Source organism: Rattus norvegicus, chromosome 19 (genome assembly GCF_036323735.1).
Source record: "Rattus norvegicus strain BN/NHsdMcwi chromosome 19, GRCr8, whole genome shotgun sequence".
Classification (NCBI taxonomy): Eukaryota; Metazoa; Chordata; class Mammalia; order Rodentia; family Muridae; genus Rattus; species Rattus norvegicus.
This window is the reverse complement of record NC_086037.1, coordinates 35,287,244-35,301,785: the sequence shown is the minus strand read 5'-3', so window position 1 is coordinate 35,301,785 and position 14,542 is coordinate 35,287,244. Positions and strand designations below refer to the sequence as shown.

At 48.0% G+C, this 14,542-nt stretch overlaps 1 protein-coding gene across 5 annotated transcripts in view; it reads right to left on the bottom strand.

Moving 5' to 3' along the window:
• Zfp423 (zinc finger protein 423) overlaps positions 1–14,542 on the bottom strand; it is a 298,627-nt gene that overhangs the window by 278,990 nt on the left and 5,095 nt on the right. The window contains exon 1 of one of the 5 annotated variants that reach the window (XM_063278329.1): positions 1,230–1,567. The exons of 3 other annotated variants lie outside the window; for them this stretch is intronic. The gene's annotated coding sequence lies outside the window, so the exon portion shown is untranslated. Of the gene's footprint in view, positions 1–1,229; positions 1,568–14,542 lie in introns of those variants that run through there. One more of the 5 variants, XM_063278333.1, reaches the window with a different exon arrangement.

Below are 14,542 nucleotides of genomic sequence, written 5' to 3'. Positions count from 1 at the left end.
TTGCCACCAAGACTGGTGAGCAGAGCTCAACCCCTGGAACCTTCATGGTGGAAGGGGAGAATACTCTCCTGCAAGTTGTCCTCTGAGCTATAGACTTATATGCTAGGGCATGTGCACGGCCACACATATACATCACACAAAGTAAGTAAATGTGAAGACTAAAGCTCAGTCAGCCATCTTGGGGACGTTCCAGAATGGACCATGCTCTGTACTGTGTGCACACACCAGCAGAGTGTTCCACTACGCCATCCCATACCCAGTGTCCTCTCCCCTATTCTACATTCCTCTTCTACCCACTGTTTTCTAGCCTCAAAGAAAGCCATCCGGACTTGTCCCCAGTCCCTCCAGACATACACACCCCACATTCCCACAGATTGTGTTCTATGGGATTCTCAAGGGTGGAAACAGTGACTTTTGCTTTTCCTTCTATCCACAGCATGGCTGGGCCCAGGCAAAGGAAGGCAGCCCTGGGGTCAAAGATGAAGAAGACTCTATTTCCCTCTGTGGTTCCTCCCATCTTCCCATGTAAGCTAGAACCCATCACCTACTCTGGCATGTCCTCCCAGAGGACCAAAAGTCAGATAAGCAGAGCAGGATCCCGGTGAGAATCAGCCAGTGGGAATCTGTGCTTTGTCTGACTATCTGGCTCTGAAGTCCACTGTCAGCTACCCAGAATGCCTCCGAAATGGCCATCCAGCTCAGACAGTACCAGCCGTCTACTGAATGAGCAGGGAGAGAATTTCAAGAGGCAAACGAGGTGACTTGGATTTGTCTGCACGTCTTCTGCCTGTAATTTCTTAGGCAAATGCATTCAAGGGCAGGGGATGTAGTTCATCAGGTAGCGCTTACTTAGCAAGCACAAAGCCAGAGCTTGGATCTCTGGCATCCATAAACGAGTGTGTTGGTATATATTGGTAATCATGGCATTCGGGTGGGTAGAGAGCAAGAGGATCAAAAATTCAACCTGGAATACACCAGACGAGAGAGAGAGAGAGAGAGAGAGAGAGAGAGAGAGAGAGAGAGAGAGACCAACCCATGCCCATACGTCCAGCCTATCTATGTATTCCTGGCATAACGCTGTATAACACAGTATAACACAGTCTAGTTCTGAGGTCTCCCAGCTTGCCTTCAAATAGTGACTAGTTCCAGCTGTCCAGCGTTGGGCAATTGACTTTACGTCCCTGTGCTTCAGCTCCCCCACCCCCGTAACCCACGAGTGATCACAGTACCTGCCCATAGGTGTTTGTGAAGCTTGAATTGGTGTGACGTGCTCAGAACAGCCCTGGCCCCTAGGAAGCAAGCAATGGAGGGCACTGATTGTGTTACAGTGCATAGCCCAGGCTGCAGCCTCTGACCTCCTTAAGCCCCGCCCCAAAGCTGGGGGCCAATCCGAGCTCTAGGACCCTAAGGCTCCCTAAGGTGCACATCTGGCCTACGGGCTGCAGCCCACCACCCACCACCGGCCGGCACCCTGCAGGGGTCGCGACGCCGCCCCCGCCGGGCCTGGGTCTCCGAGGACTGAGGGCGCCGGGATCCGCTGAGTGGCGGGGGCCACCCGGCGACGCGCGAGCGGCGCAACCCGTGCCTTCCCAGCCAGTCCCCCGCCGCGGCCGCTTTGTGCCAAGCCCAGGCCCTGAGTTACTGCGTCGCAGCCATGGAGCCCTCAGCGCGGGGGGCAGCCGGCGCGTTCCCAGGACGGCGCCTCAAAGGAGTCCCAGGACCGCCTCCATGGGCAGGAGGGTGGGGACCCCGAAAGGGCCACGTTCCCAAGGCCACCAGGCTTTCGCGGGTCACGAAGCAGAAAGGGCCCCGGAGCCGCGGCCTTACTTCACTTACCCTTATCCCATCCTCCAATCTCACCACCTCCACCCCTCCTTTCCCCCAACTGCTTCCCTACTCTCATTTCTTGCCCTATCGGTCTATGACCTCTTCCCTTTCAACCACTGCCTCACTGTCTTCCTGTCCCTGCCCTGGTGTCCCTGCACCCAGATCTCTGAGACAAGTCCAGAGACAGGATACAGTAGGCCCAACTCCCCACCTCCTGGCCTATAAGTCTCTGGTGTCCCCAACCCAAGGTGCTTCCCTAGTCAATGCCACTACCCTCTGGTCACAGCATGGCCTGGGGAAGGGCTAGGTTCTGGGCCGGGCCTCCGAGGAGACTGAAGAGCCTCCTGGCCTCATTTCTCCATCTGTCAAATAAGTCTGGAATGTGAGTCCACTGCCAGGTTCTGGGGACAATGCAGAGACCAGACAGAGGAGGCACCCTGCGGGATGATTCTCACAGAGATGGGTCATGGCCTGAGGCCTCCCATCAGGCCCATGTACTGAGAGAGAGCTGTGTGTCTGTGCTGGGGGTGAAGGATGTGACATTTTGGTTCCTGGGGCAAGAATGAGACTCAGAATTCTGTCTTTGCTGGTGACAGCCCTAGTTGAGCTGACCCATCACCCAGGGAGTCTCTCTGGGGCCTGGATTGCACCAGAAAAGCCAAAAGGAACTGAGCCAGCAGGGGTGGAAGGCGCATGCAGTAAGTGGGAAAGGAACTCAGGGATACCCTGCCACCTTCCACAAACTCCCCACCCTGTGAAAGCAAAGCCCTTTGGGTCTCTTCCCACCGGAAACCCCTGTTGATTGGATACATATCCCCTCCAGGATGGTCCTGTCCAGACAGCTTCTCCTTGACACTCCCCTCCCAACAGGAATTGTGTTATTGACCTGTATGCTTGCAGAAGCCGCTCCCCCCAAATACGTACATGTGCACCTGTTGCTGAAGCCTTGGCATAGAGTGCTGGCATAGAGTACATGCTCAGTAAACACATGGGACGCATGAATGAACAAGTGAGAAACCATTGGCCGTGTGGACCTTAAAAGCCTTGAAACTCCAGCTGAGGTGAGAAGATCCAGCCACAAGGGATCTAGCCATGAGGTTCTCTGAGAGACTCTTGCATGACCATTTTAAAGGGTCAGGAAAACCCTAAAGGTTTAAGAAAGTTGCGACTCTGTTTAATCTCGTGTTGCCAAGTACATCTGGTTACAGGAGACATCATACCACACTTGAACCAGGATTTTATGAACAGTCAACGGACTTTAAGAGAGTCAGACTTGCCACTTTGTGTTTACAACAGGATGGTGCTAAGCACACAGGAAGTGCTCCTGAAAACCTAAATGATGGATAAGGAGAAGCCACACACAAAGCCCACCACTGCGGTGACCAGCCTCTTCCCCAGGCTGCCAGCACCCAAGGCTAACTCACACATGCACATACATACCTTGACTCCAACACACAGGTACAAAGATAGAGGTACACTTGAGGAAATATTCACACACAAGCACACAGACCCGCAGGAACACAGGCCGATCTGTGTGTGCAGGCGCACGAAGCCCATTCTGTGGCAATGTCCTGCTCTCCCAACAATGGTTTCTTAAGCCTGGCCAGTGATGAAAAGGAGATAATCTACAGGGAGGGTAGAGAAGACAAGCCACCAGCAGCACAGCAGCAAATTCCCAGGATGCCCTGGCTCTTCCCTTGGGCACAATCCTGTCCCAAGGTCACAGCACAACCTTGGACACCTGACTTGCAACTCTCTGAGCACTTCTGACCATTCTCATGAGAACAGTGCTCAGATGAGAAGAAGTGAATGATTAAGAATCATTACTGCCAGGCAGTGGTGGCACGCACCTTTAATCCCAGCACCCAGGAGGCAGAGGCAGGTAGGTCTTAGGGTTTAAGGCCAGACTGGTCTACAAAGCAAGATCCAAGACAGCCAGGGTTAGAAAGAGAAACGCTTACCCTTAAAAGCAAAAACAAAACAAAGAAAATCTTTATTGCTCAGAAAAAGGTTAGCCCAAGACCATCTAGAAAGGGAAATTGAGCATCCGGATTTAAGGACATCCACAGCCTGTATCAGTCAGCTTGCGCCTGCATACAAGCATTCATTAGACATTAGCTACTCCTGGTGGCATGATCCCATCCCCAAGGCACAAATCAAAGGGATTCTACCCATTGCTCTATCAAAGGAATTCCCTCCATCTACCCCACCACAGCCCAAAGCCTGTGCCTCTCTCTCTTTCTCCCTTGGCTGTCCTGTGTCTGCTTCAGCAGTCAGGGATTCAGACTTTCCCAGCATTGATTCCACTCGGTTCCCTCTGAATCTTCCTTTGAACCAGGCTGGGTCTCCCCTAGGTCAGATGCTCAGGATTATGAGGAAGAATGGACGTATGCCAAAGAGAGGAAGAGGGTACCCAAGCAGTGCCATGAACATGAGAAACTTCCCTAATGAGGGAAGTGTAGGTAAAAAAAAAAAAAAAAAAAAACAATGTGTGATTTTCTTGGCAAAAAGGAAAACAAAACAAAGAGAGGAGAAAAAACTGTTGGGGTAAGGATGAGGTGAAACCCACCTTCACACACTAGTCAGTAGAGGGTGAGTGACTGCCATGTTTGCAAGTCAGATTGGAAATAGCTACACACTGGACCGACACTCCCACCTCTAGAGATCTAGACTAAGAAACGCTCAAACGAGAACAGGACACTGCGAGGATGCTCTCCCATCACTGTAACAGCAAAACATGGGAGCCAATTACGTATCTACCAGCAGAGGACTGCACAGAAATTCCAGTGCCTTCTGGCTGTTAACGTGGAGATCTACACTAGCACGGTAGTGACTTCCGTGCTAACAGTCTTCAGCCCTGGCTCTACATTCAATGTACAGGAAGCTTCAAAAGCTGAAACATAATCTTCAAAAATTCCACACTGCAGTCCCAGGTCATGTTACTACTTCAGGTGTCTCAGAGAAAACTGTACAACTAAGAATGGAACCACTGCTATGTGAGGATAATAAACGAAAGGTAGTTAGTCAGGCAGGACAAGATACTATCTCTGTGCATGTGTAGCTGTAATATATATATATATATATATATATATATATATATATATATATGCACTCTTAAAGATGGCAACCACTGTAACTAGGAAGAAATAGAATTAAGTTATTTTTTTTTTTTTGGTTCTTTTTTTCGGAGCTGGGGACCGAACCGAGGGCCTTGCGCTTCCTAGGCAAGCGCTCTACCACTGAGCTAAATCCCCAACCCCGAATTAAGTTATTTTAAGATTTAAAAATCTCGGGCTGAAAAAAAAAAATCTCGGGCTGGAGAGATGGCTCAGTGGTTAAGAACACTGGCTGCTCTTCCAGAGGTCATGAGTTCAATTCCCAGTACCACATGCCAGCTCACAACTGTCTATAACTCTGTTCAGGGGGGATCTGACACCCTCACACAGACCTACATGCAGTTAAAACACTATATAATATGAGATAGTTGTAAACTATCTCATTTGCTTGTTTGTTTCTTTGTTTGAGACAGGGTCTCTGTATAACCAACCCAGACTGTCCTGAAACTCACTCTATGTATAGATAGACCAGGCTGGTCTCAAACTCACAATCTCTGCCTTTGCCTCCAGAATGCCGGGATTAAAGGCATGTGCTGCTACCCAGCTCAGAAATCATTTACTTTCTCTTAAGATGTGAGCACAGTCAGCCCAAGGGCAGCGTTCTACAGAAGTGTGGAAGCAAGACTGAGTCCTGCTCCTCCAGAGCCAGGGGCTTCTGCAGCCACAGAGAAAACACATTGTCTGTTACTTTCCAGGGATGCCTGTGCAATTATAAAGCTAATGACCACTGGTTCGGACTCTGGAGCTGGTTAAGACTTTAACACACGGGGGCTTGGGGATTTAGCTCAGTGGTAGAGCGCTTGCCTAGGAAGCGCAAGGCCCTGGGTTCCGTCCCCAACTCTGAAAAAAAGAACAAAAAAAAAAAAAAAAAAAAAGACTTTAACACACATCCTAGTTGCTCTGAATGACCTTGGCCAGGGCATTTCAGTGCCACAGTTTACATTATCTCTAGAACAGAAAGTCAATCAAAAATCATGTGAAGGTACAAGTGGGATGGGATTGTACAGTGTTGACCCCACACATGTCCTCCCCATGGCTCTGGATGGACATGGGTATGGCCTGGTCACTCTCCACATTCATCATCCCTGGATGAAAAAGGTACCCAGAGAACCAGCTTCAGGGACACTTGACCAAGCCTCTAGGGCCAAATTCGTCTACATAGCTGACACCCCACCCCCCACAAGCGCTAAGATTCTCAGACATCTCAAGATGCTCAAAGAGCTGTCAAGTCCTATCCCAGCTTCTCTTGTCTCACACACTCCTCAGCCTCCAAGAGGGCAGGAGAGCAGGACAAGACCAGCTGCGTGCTGCAGAATTCCCTAGAACAATTCCGTTGGATTCGTCACTACCAACCCAGTAATTCTCCCTTGTTTTGCTTCTACGAATCAAAAACTGTACCTAGGCTGCATGCAAGGGCACACCCGCCACCCCAGCACTCTGGAGGCTGAAACACGAAGATCACAAGTTCAAGACCAGCCTGGCTGGCTACAGAGCAGAACGGTCACCAAAAACTAACAAGTAAGCGAGCAACCAGAGCTGAGGATGTAGCTCGGAGTGCACTGCACCCACCCAGCATGCCCAGGGCGGTGGGTCCCAGGTTCTGTTTCCAATCCACTGCAGAGCATGCGGTAACAATGTAACCAGTTCCATCCCCTTCTACAAACGGGAAATGGGCACAGACAAGAAACTGTCCTGGGGCTGGAGAGATGGCTCAGTGGTTAAGAGCACTGACTGCTCTTCTCAAGGTCCTGAGTTCAAATCCCAGCAACCACATGGTGGCTCACAACCATCTGTAATAGGATCTGATGCCCTCTATATAATAAATAAAAATAAATCTTAAAAAAAAAGAAACTGTCCTCCTTGAGGGCTCAGAGTGTATCCTCTCCAACCTGCCTGATACCCACGATAGAAGCCAAGTTTGCCTTCAGGAAAGTGGGTCTTTCTTTTCTATTCTAGATAACGAGTAGGACACCTTATTACTGTTCATAGTCTCTTTCCCACATCTTTGTTTCAGCCCCACCCCTCACTCCTACTACCTTGAAGACAAGGAGGGTCTGTAGGCCACCAATGGTACTGAACCATGGAGTAGTTTGGCTAGCACCAAACCAAACAGGCATCTCCAGTGAGACCCCAGTAGTTCTATGGCAGTTCACCGGAGGCAGCATGGGGTGCATGCTCAGTCACGCCCTCTGCTTCACTCCTTAAAACTATTGTTAAAATTCATCCTAAGCTATCGTCCCTGAGGTGTGCAAAACAAGAGACAGTGGCTACAGAGGAGCAAGGATGGAGAAGAGATGGCACCAGTCACCTCCAGCAGAAGCCTCATATCCCTTACAGAAGCAGAGGCTGGGGAGGTAGGGAGGAAGCTGGACCTACCTCAGATATGGATGCCAGGAAGTCCTGCTCAGGCCTTAAGATGGTGCATAAGCCTGCGGTCCAACCCTTACTTGCTCCCTCAGCCCCTGATTAATTCATTTGCACATCTCCCACACACTCATGTACTGCTCATTCATTGTTCAACGGCTCCTTCGGCAACCACCTCATTAGCTCAGTCAGAGGATTTCAGACCCACAACCCAGGCGAGCAGGTAAAGATCATGTACAAGCAATATGGAGTCCCAGATGCTCGACAGTGTGCCCACACCTCAGTGAATTCTCTCACCTGAAAAAGATGCTACCACCTTGCAAAAGGACTGCCTTCTAAGGGCTAGGAAGCAGAACCAAGGCCACCACAGTTAAGTTAGAGAGACAGCTCTACACTTGAAGTTCAACACACAGATGTACAGAGAAAGTGTGCTGGTCCAGGCTGGATGGGACTAAGGATGATAGAAACACGTAAAGATGAGTTTGAATCCAAGATTGCTTGTCATTCGCTAACCTTCAGGATGGAGGGACCCAAAAGTAAAAGAGGAAAGGCCTGGCTGGCAGACTCCTCAATGAGGGACAACAGTGTCTGTAGAAGCTAACCCGGGCACTGCTCACAGGTTCCCAGAGGCACAGCCCTCTGCAGCCTCAAAAGCCTCCTCTTTCCATCAGTCTCCACTGGGACCCCGCACTCCTCTGCACCCTCTCTCTGGAGAACCCCTAAAGCTGGTGATTGCCTCTCCTCTCCCTAAGTGCCAACCTGTTTCCCCCCGGGGGTTAAGGACAGAGTTCTATCTCCTGGTCAGAAACCAGAGCCATCCTGGTAGCCGTAAGGTCCCACAGCACCCGCACCAAGGGTCTAACCTGGATGCGGCAACCACTCCACTCAGCTGTCTTGTCTAACCATGTCCTGTCCCTTCACCGGCTCCAGATGGTAATCACTCTGCCTCCGTGCAGGGAAAACTGGGTACAGCAGGAGTCAGGGAAGCAGTATGTTTTATCTGACAGATCAACAGAAGTACAACAAACCTCAGAGCTGGACAGAGGAGTGTCAGTGCTCCACAAAATAATCCCATCCAATGACAGGAAAGGCAGGGTAGAAAAGGTGTCTCACCCACTCCCACGCCCACCAGGAGACAAACAAATTGTTCTGTATCCACACCGGCACCTGCGTGCCCACACTGGGACTTCCAAGGAGTAAGACTCAAAGCAGCCATTCCACAGAGCTGTTTCTCCTTTCTCAGGGGAACCAACCTGGAGAGCCCAGGTTAGATGGCAAGCAGGGGCCGTCTGGGTCCTGGCAAACTCTGGGATCTGGGATCTGGCCTACCTTGGCTCCTGGTCTAGTCAGATTCAACCAGGATCTACCTCCAGAAGTTGTGGTATCCTGCTGGGGGCAGGACAAGTGCTGCAATCCTGACAATGGCCATCAGACCACTCTGCAACCTCTGAGCCAGCACTATGGTGACTTCTAGACTACAGACACCCAACCCACACCACTACAGCTGGACGCGGAAAGATCACCGAGGTGGCCAACCAACACTGTGTTCTACACACTTCCAAGCCACCTAAAATATATTTTGCACAGTAAACTTTACTGATTTTACAATTTTATAATCTTTCCCAAATCACGTCTGTTTGTTTGGGGTTGGCGTGCCATGGCACATATATGGAAGTCAGAGGACAACTTGCCAAAACTGATTCTTGCCATCTACCATGTGAGCTCCAGGGGATGAACTCGGGGGTCAGGTTTGATGGAAAGTACCTTTACCTACTGAGCCATCTCACCAGCCCTGTCCTACAATCCTTTCAACACTTCTCAGGCCAGTCAGGTAAACCTTCCCAAGTCTGGGCCCACTGTCTACAGTCTTCCATGCTTTTTTAAATGGGAATTTTGCTCTGTTTTCCCAGCTGCCTCAAACTTACTGTATGAACCAAGTTGACCTAGAACTCAAAGAAATCCTCCTGCCTTTACCTCTGGGTATGGAAGGTGTGGGCCACTAATTTGCAATCTTAACTAGTTTTACTCACAGAATAGTAGGGCCACATATTTGCAGGAAGTTAGGAGGCTCTTCCCCAGGCCACAGTTTCTCTTACTGTCCCCACACAATGTCTCAAACTGTCTTGCAGGAGCTTCCAAAACAACAAACTCTAGAAGTCCCATAGTCCAGGGAAAACCTTTCTTAGTGTTCTCTCAAAATGAACGCTCAAGGAACACACATATATATTCTCTCTCTCTCTCTCTCTCTCTCTCTCTCTCTCTCTCTCTCTCTCTCTCTCTCCCCAACCCCAGCTAGTCCCTGGCCCTTAAGTGATATCAGCCCCAGTACCCCCATTATCTGGGAGAGAAGAGCGGCTGTTAAATTAGCGAGCACATCCACAGAGCCCCATTTTATATCCCAATTCAGAAGATGACATGAACATCTGCTTTCACTTCAAGACATTAATTTTCAATTATTGGAGAAAAACAAAATTAGTCCTGACAAATTGCTGTTGAATACTGGCTCTTGTCTGGTGGTTCATAACAACTTCGGGGGCCCACAATTAGAATCCTAGGACAGACCTTCCTGATGGATCTCTCCCTGTCATCTAGAGTCCAGGATGACAGCGGCGTCTCACAAGGGCCCCTCTGCCAGGCAACAGTGAGGGGATACTCCTACAAGCCTTCATAGGTGTCTGCTTTTCTCATGACCAGATTAGGGAACTGCGGGGAAGACTGATGGTGAGGTGACAGAACACTGTGGAAAGCCACACTGAGGCTATCCTCCTCCTCTGAAAGATTTTGACACTACGATAGAGAGACCAAGTCCTCCTGTGTCTACAAAAGGCTGGTACCACCTCATGAGAGCACCTCCGAATGGAATGCACCCTCTGCGGTGGGAATGGGGGGACAGTGCATGATCCTCCTACTGAGACCCTCTACTCTGACACTATGTGACCCAAACTCAGGAGCCCCAGCCACCAACATCCAAACGCTTACAGATACTGAGTGACAAAAAGTAGTGTTTGTCAGTGAGGAGTGGTGGCAGAAACCTAGAATCTCAGTATTTAGAAAGCTAAATAAATCAAATGGCCAGCCTAGGCTACATAGCAAGATCCCATCTTCAAAAAAAATTCTATTAGTGTTAGGTGGGGTGGCATACACCTTTAATCCCAACACTCAAGAGGCAAAGGCTTCTTCAGTTCTCAGCTCAAAAAAAAAAAGGGGAAAGGCTGGCTGATTGGCTGGCTGATATCTGTGAGTTCGGGGCTAACCTGGTCTATAGGACATCTACAGCTATGCAGAGAGACCCTGTCTCAAAAACAGTAACTTTTGGACCCAAGAACTAAGCTTAGCTACAGTCTCAGAACAAAAAAAAAAAAAAAAAAAGAAAAGAAAAAGAAAAAGAAAAAAAAGAAAAAGAAATAAAAGGAAGAAAACTGAATTTGCCAAGTTCAATGACTCCCCCCAAATCCAGAAAACGACCCACTTGATAAGAGATTATCAACACATTAATCTCACTCATTAGGACCTCTTTATGTATCCTTGACTGTATCAATAAGAAGCCAGGGAAATATGAATGAGCAGAATTCCAAAATAATCATGTATGAGTCTTCGACCGTGACGTGCCACACATGAAACCAGCGTGTACGTCTAGCTAAAAGGGAGGCTCTTCTAGGGTTTCGGGGCAGAGGCACAAGTGAGGGAAGGGGACCATGGAGGGAGGCAGGTTTAAAATGAATAAATATATATATAAAACAGCAACAAAGGAAAATGATATCTTTAAGAAGAGAACGAAAACCATTGCTACTTCCAAAGTCAACTCAGTAACTGAGCTGACATTGTGTAATTGACTTTGTAGGAAGAACAACAGCAGTGTAACAAAGAAAATGTCAGTGTTTTCACAGCGCTAATCTATAACGCTGGGAGGCCCTCCCGCTGTCAGCCAGGGCTGACAATACAATAGCTTTCAGAGGGATATTACCATCATGCTTTTATTCCCGACATCAATCAAGACAAAGAGAATCCTTTTCACAAGACATTAGAAATCAAACCTTTGTATGAGAAGATAGGTAGAGCACCCTTCTCCTTAAAGACAGACGGGAGGAGCAATCAGCTAATTGGCATCCTTGAAAGAGGTAAAGTATTTTTATTTACTGAGTGTACAACCCCAATCATTGGCTGTCCCAGACCCTGCCAGGTAAGGTAGGAATCAGAAGTTTCCATTCTTATCTCTCCCACTCATTTCACCCTTCCTGGAGCCCACAGCAGGCTTAGAAAGCTGATAACCATTGCCAAAAACTTCAAGAAAGATGTAACCAACCCAGGCTTCGGCAGGCCGTTTTGGGTACAAAGCTAGTCTAAGTACTGTATGCATATAATGACCTTGCCGTCAGATAGGAATTTGAGGGAATTGTCAAATTTGCCAGCAAACAACATATTGGAATTTCCCATAGTAAATTCAAGAAAGTCTCCACAGTACCCTAGACCCACACATCTGAAAGAGTCCTAATGGCAAATGTTTTCAAGGCCTAAGAGCAATAATAGTCTTATATCAAGTGGCAGGGTTGTTTTGTGAATTTGTAAACATACTCATTCGCCTTGACAAAAGGATCAAGCCATAAAGAAGTCTACCCACCTTCAGTTCCATGTCTATAACCTCAAGACAGTTCGAATGCCTGGGCATCTGCAGTTGGGGTCACACAAAGTTGCAGGTCCAAAAGCGGCAAGTGAGCAGGGCTAATGTTCACGAGAGTTTATAATCTACTCCCTTCCCAAACTAACACCGCCTAGCCACCAGCCCACCAGAGAGCACAGGAGGATGCTCTTGACCCTTAAAGGGTGCATGCCTACACAGGGCTTAGACAACTGTTGATAGAGGGAGGGGAGGGAACCGGAAGAGCTCAAGGTGGTGTGACTGGCCCCTCTGACACCTAATTGACAATGTAGCAAAAGTATGCACTTGAGCCTTTAAGCCTGATAACTCAGAGACAGATGTTAAAGCCAGAAGCATCTCTGGTAGACAATGGCGTTCCCACTTTTCAGACAAAAGTGGACACCTTCGGTCTCTCTATTGAGTATTGAAACAACAGGTGCTCGTCATTTTGTTGCAAGCTGACAGAAATTTTAAAAGGAGAAGCCATCCCATTGCTGCCTTGAGAATTCATTCCCCTGAACCACCACCTAATGCAACGTTTCCTCCGAGCCAGGCGGCAAGCCTGCACCGCAGCCTCAGTGGTGGGCTCCTTTCGTTTACACATCCAAATGAACAGTTAAGAGAAATCAATGCATCTAATTGCCAGACTATTAAATCCAACATCAGGGGAAGAATTCCACAGCCACCAGCTTTAAGAGCGGGGCTACCGATATGGCAATTGTTGCAACTTTCTATTTGACTGAACCAGATCTCCAGCCTTTCGGTCTCCAGCTAGGAAGGCTGCACTCTAAAGATGATGTGTTCCAGTTTCCTCCTCCCATGCTCCCCCTCCTCCTCTGTTAACATGCCACAGCATTGCCAGGGCTGGCTGGTTCTACTGAATGGCTTTACGACTGGGAAGTCACCGGCATTTTGCACCTTTCCTGGAGAATACACACTAGACACCTCCCAGTTAAACATTTAGCAAGAATTCTTCTGCCAGAGGCACATAGTTATCTTATTTTATTGCTTATTAAGTTTTTGCAAGGAAACGGGTGTAAGAATCAAAACAGCAATTACTAGACATAAAGGATATTTTCTAGGCTGAAACAGGTCCTTCTAAAGCTGGGCATCAGTAGTTTAATTGGTGTGGAAGGAATTAAATATTAGGATTTGAATGTCATCTACCTGAACCCAGATAATGCTAAGGAATCTACAAAGGATTTGTCTTGCCCTTCCTGCAAAACCATGTACATTTAGTCAAACAAATCTCAGCCATTTACACTTGTGTGTGGTCTCTGCTGAATCAAGAAACCTATAACCTCAGAGTGCCTCTATCTATTACACCTCAATTATTTCCATGGAAACAGGCACAATGGTGAACTACACTGCTCCCAAGTCCCTAGACCACCAAATTTATGAGATGGACTTTTGAGGTGCTCAAGCTGTCAAGGGAAGACAAAGAAAGGAAGGACAGTATAGAAGTCACAAGTGGTCATTTTAGATGGTGGAGGTAGAGGCAGGGTGCATGGACCCAACCTAAGTGCTAATTAATATCAAGAACTGTAATTAGCTGACAGACGGTTGCTAAAATAGAGAAAAATCAACCAAATTATTGAAAAGTTTTTAACTGAAGCTGGGGGGCGGGGGAGGGTGTTCATTTTCTACAGGAGTGAAGAGGCTTCTCATGCAGCCTAAGGAGGACAGATCTCCTCAATGTTGAAAGACAGAGAGACCTGCTGGTAATCATTACCAAACTACCTGGTATCCTCAGCCAAAATAGCATCAGTGAGCGAGATGACAACAGCCTAGGGAATGAGGCCAAAAATCAAAGGAAACAAATTGTAGCAACTGCCACACCACCAGGACAGGCATACAAAAAGCAAAAGGAAAATCGGTCAGAAAATGTGACTTCTGTAACATTTATGAATTTGGGTGGTTTGGAGGGTTGTTGGTTTTTTTTTTTGTTTTTTTTTTTTGTTTGTTTGTTTTTTTTAAACAAAATCACAAGGCTTTTGAAAAACAGGCCGCTCACTCCCTGCCCTCCTGCCTCGGAACCCCCAACCCATTGCCTATTTGCTGGGCGTCCTCCCTATAGAGCTGAGCTTTCCAAAGAAGGACAAACATCCTGAGGGGACAAGTGACCCCACTCCAGAGGGAGATTGTGTCCAGAGTGGAAAGTGACCCCTGAGGCCTTGTTTGATTTTCAAAGCTGCAGTACCCTAGCTTTCAAACCACACTTTCTGAACATTCATTCAAAACTGTTACATTTCTGCCTTTCCTTCCTGCTATGGGCTTTCATATTTCCGAGATCAATTACAAATTACGGTCAAGCGACTTTCACAGCAGAATACTCCAGGCTGGGGGAAGTCCACAATGCCTCTCCATCAGGTCTGACACACAGCAGTAGAGTTAAAGTGGAATAAATACAGTGTTAAATGCAAAGGCTGTTCCTTAAGAAGCACCTTCAAGCATCTTTAAAGGTGAAGACCTTGTCCTTTCAAATCCTTGTGTGGATGAAATAGTCCACATTTAAGCTCTGGCTTTGGAATAGTGCTGGAGACAAGAGGGGCAGTCCTTGAGAAGCAATAAATCTTTCCCTATTGTAATTCTTATCTAT